The 9,876-nt window shown below is 46.7% G+C and overlaps 1 protein-coding gene across 6 annotated transcripts in view; it reads left to right on the top strand.

Annotated features, from left to right (window-relative positions):
- The first annotated feature begins 1,345 nt into the window (after positions 1–1,345).
- Positions 1,346–9,876, top strand: part of NCOA2 (nuclear receptor coactivator 2) — a 195,777-nt gene continuing 187,246 nt past the window's right edge. For 3 of the 6 annotated variants that reach the window (XR_010070030.1, XM_063327037.1, XM_063327035.1), the window contains exon 1: positions 1,383–1,513. The gene's annotated coding sequence lies outside the window, so the exon portion shown is untranslated. Of the gene's footprint in view, positions 1,514–9,876 lie in introns of all 6 variants that reach the window. The other 3 variants (XM_063327036.1, XM_063327034.1, XM_063327038.1) reach the window with 3 other exon arrangements.

Genomic DNA, 9,876 nt, shown 5'->3' with positions numbered 1-9,876 from the left:
TCCGGTTAATTTAGCAGCAAAGCTCTAATTGAGCATATACAAACTACAATCCCTCCACCCCCATTTGCTAATGGGACTAAATACAAATAGATTTCTGTTGGCTATTCCTCCCATGCCCGAGTTCTTTCTCTAGAAGAGGAAAATATTACAAGTTTTCAGTGACTCGGTTGCAAAGACTTTTTTTAACATCGGGGAGGAGAGTGGGAAAGACAGTTTTCCTTTAATTTGTTTGGAGAAACAATTGAACTATTTTTGCCCAATGAAAGAAAAAAAAAAAGCTTTAAAAAATTGAGTCAGACACAAGTATGGGAAATTGTATGCAGCACAGTAGGGCAAAATGCAACCATCTGAAAAAGTATTGGACAAACCTAATTGCAAGCAGGGTTAGCCATACCACCAATAACAATGTATAATCTGTGGATAGCGGCAGAAAAACTCGGGGCTGCACACCCATGTAAGAAAATATCAAGAATAACAACAGTTACAGTGTGTAGACTGTAGTTTGCCATTACTGACACATGTGAAAATGTAAAGTTTTGTTGTTTTTTTTTTAAAAAAAGGATTTCTGCATCGCGGATTGCTTCTTGAACTAAGGGCAACGTTTAACAATCACCCTCCAGACCTTAATAATTTTTAACTCACATATTCACTCCTCCAACGTCGGAAAAGCCTGAATCTTCATGCCCCCTCCCACCCCCGTTCCTGTGAGTGCGTTACAGTTGATGCTGTGTATTTGTAACACAATTTTCAGCATGTGTGTGTTTTCCTTTTCTTTTTTCCCCTCTCCTTTTTTTTTTTTCCGGGGGCAAAGAAAAGAAATAAGACCGTTCCCCCCCCCCCGTCCCCCTGTTTTTGTGAATATGGGCCACCCAAAGCCTCGTCAGGGCTGATCACTCCGGCCCGCTGGCCAGCGAGGTTCCTCCGAGGGCGGACCGTAAAGGGCCACATTTAAAGTCTCGCCCTCCGAGGACGAAGGACTTTTTTTTTTTTTTTTTTCTTCCCTCTTTTTTATTTCCCCTCCCTTCTCCTTTCTCCCCCCCGTTCGGGCGCCGAGGCGGAGGCTCCCGGCAGCGCTGCGCAGGGCTGCGAGCGAGGGGGGCGGCTGCCATTGTCCCCGCGGGCGGGGAGCGGGGCAGCCCCCAGCTCCGCCGGGCGGCAGCGGCGAGGGGCGGCGGTGGCGCCGCGCTCCCGTCCGTCCGTCCGTCCGTCCGTCCGTCCGCCCCGGCCTCCCCCAGCGCGGGGCCCGGCCGCTGCCGCCGTGCCCGGGGGCAGGAGGGAGTGACTTGTGCCTCCCCCCGCCTCCTCCCCGTCCAGCCCTCCTCTGGGTAGAAGGAGGGGAGGAGGAGGAGGAGGAGGGCGAGTGGTGGGAGGGTCTCCATTGAAATAAACAAGCAGGCAGTTATTAAAACGGGAACATGGCGGCCGCAGCCCCAGCTTCAGCTTCATCTTACAAAGCGAAGGTCAGCGCCGGCGGCAGCCGCGGCGGCAGCGGCGGGAGACGGCACTGACCCCGGTAACGGCCCCCGCACGCCCCCTTGGCCCCGCCGCGGCGGGGGGTGTGCCCGAGCCCCCCGCGCCTCCCCGGCCGCCTTCTGTAATGCCGGGGGGACGCCCGGGGCCGCGCCGGTGCGCGGAGGGGCGGCGTTGGCGGGCGGCACCACCGCGGCGAGGCGGCTTCGGCCGGGCCGGCAGCGGGGGGGAGCGGGGCGGGGGCCGCGGCCCCCACCGTGGGGAACCGGAGGGGAGCCGAGGGGGCAGGCGGCCGCGGGGCCGCCCCTCGCCGGGGCATCGTGCTCACACCCCCGGGGCCCGGCGGCGGGGTGGGGTGGTGGTGGTTGTGGGGGGCGCGGGTTTACTTCCCCGGGACGTCCCCCGTTTCGGCGGAGGCGGGTGGGGGGGGATACGGCACCCCACCCTGCCGGGCCGGGGGGGTGGGGGGGCGGTTTCCTGCTCCCAGGGCAGGAGGAGACCGGTGCCGCCTCCCCGCGCCCCTGCCCGGGGGTGGCAGGGGGAGAAAGTGCGAGGAGCCGGGGAGGCGAGGGGTGCTGCGGCCAATACGGGGGGGTGGGGGGGGCGGGGGCAGCCCTGACCGCGCTGGGGGAGGATGAGGGGCAGCTGGGCTGCGGCGGGCAATTTCCAAGGGATCGTTTAGGACGCTTCCCCCCCACCGCCAAGCACGCACCGACATGGAAACTTGGAGGGAAGGGTGACAAAAGGGGTGATTTGGGGAGCAGGGCGGTGTTCGCCCCCTCCCTTTCCCCGGCTGACAACGACTCTCGGCGCGCAAGGGTGCGGGGCCGCCCCGTTTTCCCCTCTGCGGCGCCCGGTGCCCTCTCCCCTTCCCCCTGCGCCGGGGCCGTCGCTCCGCGCCCGCCGGAGACGCGCGGGGAAGGCAGGGGCGAAGCGGGCAACTTCTCTTAACTTTCTTGCGCGGGGGTTGCGCCTGCGTGTGCGCGCAGGGCAGCGCCGGGCCGGGCCGGGCCGAGCCCAGCCGTACCGCCGAGCGCCGCAGCCAGGCCGTGGTGGCGGAGCTGCGGGCGAGCGCGGCCCGGGGGCGCCCGGCCGCCGCCTCCCCGCGGCCCGGGGAGGGGTGGGGGCCCGGCCGCCGCAGTGCCGTGTGTCTGCGTGTGTGTGCGCGGGGCGGGGAGCAGGAGGAGAAGGAGGGGACGAGGAGGAGGAGGATGGCAGCCGGCGGGGCCGGGGTCCCTGGGCGGGTGGCGCTGGCGGGGCGGGCGGCGCCGCTCGCTGCCGCTTCCCTTCCGCGGGGCTGCGCGCAAGGCGGGCAGCTGGGCGGCCGCCTCCGCCGGCAGCGGGGCCCCCCCACAGGCGCGGGGAGCGGGGGTAGGGCGGGGAGATGTCCGCGGAGGGCGGGTGGTGCTCAGCCCCTCCCCGCCTCGGCGGGGACCGCGCTGCCGCCGAGCTCCTCGCAAGCTCCTGGGCGAGGTGTAACCGGAGCCTCGTCCCTCGCCGCCCCTCGATCCTTCGCCTCCGCCGGGGCCTGAGCGTTTCCACCCCCCCGCCCCACTCCCCCCGCCTCCCCAGTCCCGGGAATCACATGCTTCTCCTTCCAGAGCGGGGCATTCCGGCCGTGGAGTTTTGTGTGCAGGAAAACCTGCCCGGGAGCCTGGCAAAAAAAAAAAAACAAAAAAAAAAAACAAAAAAACAAAAAAAACAAACGGTTGGGGCGGGGGGAGAAAAAAGGAGGAGAGGAAAAAAAAAAAAAAAAAGGCAAGGAGGTTGCTGGTAGTCACCGGGAAATAACGATACCTGAAGCTTACTTTGTCTTAGCTTGTATACTTCTGTCTGAAGTGTGCCTATGTGGGAGCCCACTGTCTAAATACACTTGTGATTTAGCCAGGAAGAGTCTCCTTGTAAAAGGAGAACAGTCTGCTTGTTCAGTAATAATCGTTTGGTTTTGTATTTATCTTTTTTTTTTTATTATTCTTTCAGAGTAGTCAGAAGCAGGTGAATAGGCTTTAGAACAGAACCAATAATATTTTAATGGTATTTAAGTATAGTTTGAGCTAGGCGTATAGCGTCTGGCTATGACAGTTACAGCAGAGCTCTATTGCTGCTGTAAATAAGTAAGCAGTTTAAGGCTGCCAGTCTTTTTACTTAAAGCATTTTTTTTTTTGTTCTTAGTTTGCTGCCATTGTGGCTGAAGGCAGTCATTTGTTTTTTTTATCCCTTTGGGTTTTTCTGTATTGCACTATAAAATCAACTCTAGCCAGGTAATTTCCTGGCTCTTTACAGCCCAATAGCGGCGTTGGGCCACCTGGTGGGCTCCTCTCATGGGGGAATCCTCTGCTAGTGCCTCAAGGGAGGGAGCTGCTGGTCCACTCTGATGGATGCTCACAGAGAAATGACAGCGTTGCACACCGTCCTTAATGTCATACCGAAACTACTATTCCCCAAAGCAGGGCTCTTGTTTGCTTACATGCAGCTTAAGACCACTGTGAATGGAAACTGGCCGTTTTATCACAGTTGGTGCAGGTACTGCGCCTCCTACGTAGTTTTCAGGACATTTGCTTGTTTACGTCAGCAGTGGTGTCACAAATAGGATATACCACGCTTGTGCATATTTGCACGTACAGACGTGTATGCAGGCACGTATGGATGCTCGTGCATTTGCGTCCCTTATTTTGGCATTGGTGATATAGCTGCTTGGGGACTGGAACGTAGAAGTCAGCTCTGTGGTGTCACACGAGATAAGGAAAGATGTGAATTGCCCCCGAATGGTTAGTCCCTAAGTTTATGAGAAGTTCGTAGCCAGTCTTGGTCATCTACAGTCTTGAACAGAATACTTTGTACCATCAGAAATATTGAGAACAACTTTAAAAAGAAAGGTTGATCTTTTTAGCATCATCCAAGTATTAGAAGAATCATGTTATTTTGAATACATTTGTGTCTCGTTTTGGTGAGCATTATGCAATAAATGCCTGACAAAGGGGGTGTAATCATCTCACTTTTTTCAGCCGCCATACTTTTTTATTTCACATAAAAACTGAAGATTTCTCAAGCTTGTGGTCTTTACTAGGGAGAGAGTATCCACGTATGACATGCTTCATCAGTATCTCTGCAATGTTTGAAGACACTTCTGTACTAAATGTGTACATCTCCTCGTGTTCCTTGTGTGTCCTGGTGGTGTCGGTGCTAAATTTGAAACTGGAGGCATTTGAGGAAGGAATGCTTTATTGCTATCAAGAACGATGCTTTTGGAATAAGACGGTTCAATTTGAGTTTATAAACTGGAACTATTTTGTTTGAGAGAGGAAATAGTCAAAGGTTATCCCTGGTGGAAAGAATAGAAAATACTAGGGATTTACTCACATGTAGTGTAGTGTATTGCATTAAACTGAAGCTCTGAAGTAAAAATTAATTATTTAAGATCAATGCTTATGTATTTATAACCATTTAGGATGTAGCTTGCTCACAATAAGGCCGAGAGGCTCTGTCGAAAGAGGCACGTGAGCAGTCCGTGCTGTTGACATTCCCAACTTTTCCCTCTGTCCTCGGAAACCCCCAGTGAGAGCCAGCCCATCTGCAGGGAGCCCGGGGTTTGCAGCGGGAAGAACAAAGTCTGTGAGGGAGCCAGCTGCGGCTACAATGCCCACTGTCTTCAGCTCCTTGCCTTTGTTGCTGCTGTCGCTGCCTCGTTGGCAAAATCTGGGCTCCTGCACTCAGCCAGAGTTTCTCTAGCACCTCACACCAGAATTGCAGAGGCTTTTCAGGTCTAAGCATTGAGGATGCTGTCAGTTTGTTTAAGAGAAAAAGCCGAACTAAAGACTGGTATCAAATTGAAGCAAAAATGTAACTCTCTTTGTCTGCTGAGCACTAGTAGATTGTGCATTGGAAAAAGGGAACACTGAACTAAAACTGTTCTTGCCGCGTTCCTTTTTTGTACCATTGCTATGGTTGGCCTCTCTAAACAATGCAGTTCGTATGCAAGTAGGTATAAAGAATTTAACAAATTCTACACGTTTTCTCAGTATTCTTATAGACGTTAAAATGCTCAGTATTCATTTATTTCTGTGTTTGGCTTTGGAGGTCAAAGGTTAAATGAGTCATTACAGTATACACTTTTCTGTGTGACACAACGTTTTAAACTAAGGACAGAGTAACATTGATATTTATTTCATAGAATGGATATTACAGCATCCATTCATCCACCCGTTTTCTACTATTAGTTAATTTAGTTACAGATGGCTGTTCTGGCAGGATCCCTTCTTTTTATTTTTAAATGAGATGAAGTTCACTGCACTACTTTATTTTTGTTAGTTGTTAAAACATTCTCATACTCCTGGCGGCAGATGACAAATCCTTCAATGTAAAGCTGGGAGCAAGGGAGGCGGGGAGGGAGAAAAGGGGAGGGAGAGGGAGGGGGGGGAAAAAACCCTCCTGAGCATATGGAGACATCCAGAAAAAGATGTGCATCGTCAGCTGTGATTCCATTGTGTGCTTGCAGACGGGATCTGAGCTCTTTTTCTCTTGGGAATTCAAACCTTACAGAAGTATTCATTGGCTTTTACCCGTCAGGATATGATCGAGCTTAGATAATATGTATTTCACATATTTATTATACATAATATTTTAATAATATTGTAAGATTACAGGGAATAAATACAGTTGTCAGGACTCCTGCTCTGTGTTGGAATAACATTTTGAACAGGCATACATACTGGTGAAATGGCAACTTTGAGTAGTAAGAATAATTTGTAATATTACATCAGTGGTTACATATTACTAAGGCATCTCACCAGTTCCACGGTTAGTAGTTTGTCAGCAGTATTTACATGATGCAAACACTCCCTATTTTTAATGATTCAGGAGCTTAGCCTTTTTAAAACATACCGAGTAGAAATGTGACATGAAAAATGACAGCTTGTATAGTTTAATCAATTTAGGATACAGAATTAAAGAAAAAAAAAAACAACAACGCCACAACAGAAATACCAGGGAATTTTTTAAACAGGGTTTTAGACCAAAGATATTTTTTCAGTGTTGTGAGTATTCAAAAATAGTATTTACATGATGAAAAAAACTGAGTGGAAGAAATGAATTTTCTTTTATTCAGTCCTGCATTTTCCTATTACCTAGAACAGCATTTTCTCTCCTGAGCATTTGGAATACTTCTGCTGATTTTATGCAATTAGTTTGAGTTGATGAATAGTTTGAAAAATAGATCTTGAATGTGGTGGATTTACCGCGTTGCATTTTGTTACTGTTTATGATTTTTCAATCTTGTTCTATGGAAATTGCACGTTATTCAAGTTAAGGACTAATGGAAATTTTACTTAAGAGTTTTATGGAAATAGAATAGGCCCAATTCTTATGGAAAGTGTACGGTCACTAGGGTGCTTGGCATTTTGAAGTTTGAAATTAGTTCATTAATTTAAATGTCTGAAGCTATACAACAACATATTAACCACACACACATTTTTTCCTTCTGCAGCTGCATCATTATACCATTCCAAGTCTTGCATTTCCTTAAATGGCTTCCATAACAATTTCCCATTAATACAGTTACTGGCAGATATTATTCTTGCTTTGCTCTCATTTTAGCAGTTATAACTGATAGTAACTCTCACTCTTTCTGTGAGCGCACTCCCAGTATTTAGATATTCAGAAGCCTCTTCGTAATGTGCATTTGCTTTTTGCAGCTAAGATGCAATGCCCTCTGTAAAGCCTGATTACATTTTTCTGTTTGTTTTTAAACTTCAAGAAGTTACTTGCTGTTTGGAAAGTATAACTTATATTTTGCTAAAATAGTCCATGTTACGTGGAAACCATTGATGTATTAGTGAAAGGGCAGAGAGTGTAGGTGACAAAATTAATTAAAATATGTACTGAATGTGTTGATTGATCCATAAATCTTAGGTAGTATGGATCACATGAGCTTCTGGGAGGGGGGGGTGAATCCTGGGACACAGTGAGAACATATATCTGATGTAGTGATGACTGAGAGTTGCTATTTTGATGCTTTTTTAGTGAGCTACGTAAGACATATTGTTGCTCTTTGGTAGGATTTATAGTGGGCATATCACAATTGGCTGCTTTATTGGCTGCCTCGGTGGAAAAGTCTGGGATTGAAGAATGGGCACGGAAAGTGAAATAACATTTTACTTGTTAGGTCAGAATTATTATGGAATTTTACTCTTACTCTGCCCATGCTGTAATTCATCTGTGTGTGAGCGGATTTAGTTTTTCATTGCTGTCAGTATTGATCTCTAATGAGCCTTGCCCATGGATTTTGAAGAAAATCATTCCAGTTAAAAACAATGCAGTATGTCACCTGTTTGTACCTCACAGATTACGTAGGAGGTACTAAATCACATTTAAAAAGAAAAATAAATGAGGATGGAGGAAAGTCTGCCTATGAATAAATTTGATAGTATATACTGACACTTTATTACAGGTATTTTTATGAACTTACAAGTTCAAAATTTTAAAAAACAACAACCCAGACCCCAAGGTCATATGTTTTAATACTTGTGCAAGTGAGAGTTCAGATATCATCCAGTCTACGGTGGAGGTTACTTCTTCCACCATGCTTTGCATTCACAAGGTAGCCCTTCAGTCCTTATTCTTTCATATTTCAAAATTAGTATCAGGACTTGCTGACCAACCACTCATGTTATTCCAATACATAAACGTGATTATTGTCAGCTAATTTCAGTTGCTATCCTTACAGAAATTTGTATCTTAGTCTCCAGCCATAAGAGCAATGTCCTCCTGTTATATCGGTTTCCTAAAATAGATTCTTTGTGGAGGAAGACTTATGAGTGTATACAGATAAATACATTATTTATTTTAGCAGATTACAATTATATTCTCAGGGAGAAAAGCTCTTTTTCAAGTCTAAATCTTTGGGGTTTTTTTTCCAAAATAAAAATTTATAACTAAAATATACTGTATTGTTTCAGTGTGGCCAGAATACTTACTACCTTTATCTTAAAAGAAAAAGTCAGCCTGTTGATACTTTACTGGCTATAAAATGTAGCTCTAATAACATAGTTTAAAGATGTTTTTTTTTAATTGCTTGCCAATTTGTGCTGGCATTTGCAGTGCAGGCATACTTTTGCTTGTTTTACTTTTTTTTTTTTTCTTTTTAAGAATCATGGCTTACTTTGATACAAAGATACTGAATTTTTAATGAGCCCCCAAACTATTTTCATGCTACAGTTCGGTGTGAAATTAATGTTAACTGCACAATCGTGAGATCATTTGTGGCACCTTTTCTTCTTAGTATAAAATTGAGGGAACCTGAAGGCTGTAAGTAGATGAAAAAATATGTTCACTGTGCTTGTACACTGTAGATGATGGTCTCTTCCTAAGTATGTCTGAAAGTGGTAGTTGTTCACTTGCTTTTAGATAAACTGTGGTTTGTAGAGTTGATACTGTGTGTTTTGTTCACAATTTATAGTTTTTATGGGGTGAGGAGGTAACACATCTTAGGTACCTGGAATACAGATGTCCCTTTGCACTGGAAAAGAAAGAAATAAATGACTGTGCATGAATGGAAAATAAAGACGTAAAGCGGTCTGAAGTCAGAGGACGGCACGTTGTTCTGGGCCATATCAGTTGGATGTTGCTGTGATGTTGAACTTTACAAAGTTTTCTTTTACCCTTTAGGGGATGGAGGATTGAATGGTGGTGTTGGAAAATGGCAAGTGTGGAGAGTGATAGCTGTGGTGTGTTTTGTTTTTATATCGTAGCTAATGCTGATAATTTGTGTAATATTTGAGGCAGAGAACCATTCTTAATGTAGGCCTTTATCGCTGGGCCGACCTACAGGCCTTTGAGCACCACCATTAGCAGCAGTGTGTTACTGTGAAAGCTGGCTTTATGCAAGAGTGGTTTCTTTTGGGTTTTGAGGGGCATCACAAGAACCTCCTGATTCTGGTGGGAATTTGCATGGGAATAGGCACTAGCTTGACTTTTGCTGCAGTGTTGGTGTTCCTTTATTTCAAGCTTCAGAAAGGGCTCCAGAAGGGAAGGCAAGGACTAATAGGTAATTTCATTGTCCATCACTTTCCCTCACTGATGGTTTATTTTAGTTTTAGGAATAATTCTGGAATATACCAGATGATAGATCCATTTGGGTATGTAAGCTCATCCCTGTTATTATTCAAGAGCTTTACTTGGACAGAAAGATCTAGTGCATAGTATTTTGAAGGTAGTGCTTCTACTGTGAAACTATAATATATTGTCTTGGTTTTCAGACAGTATTATTATTAAATAGAATAAAACAAATGAAAATTGGCAAAATTTGTCATTTCCATGGTTGACACGTGGTGCCCCATGGACCACCGCATAAGGGTCAGGAGCCGCGTTACTTGTGTGCAGACTTTGAGCTGTGCTACTGGAGGCCATGTC

Source organism: Chroicocephalus ridibundus, chromosome 2 (assembly GCF_963924245.1).
Source record: "Chroicocephalus ridibundus chromosome 2, bChrRid1.1, whole genome shotgun sequence".
Taxonomy (NCBI): Eukaryota; Metazoa; Chordata; class Aves; order Charadriiformes; family Laridae; genus Chroicocephalus; species Chroicocephalus ridibundus.
Note: the sequence above shows the minus strand (reverse complement) of the source record. Positions and strands in the feature narration are given on the sequence as shown.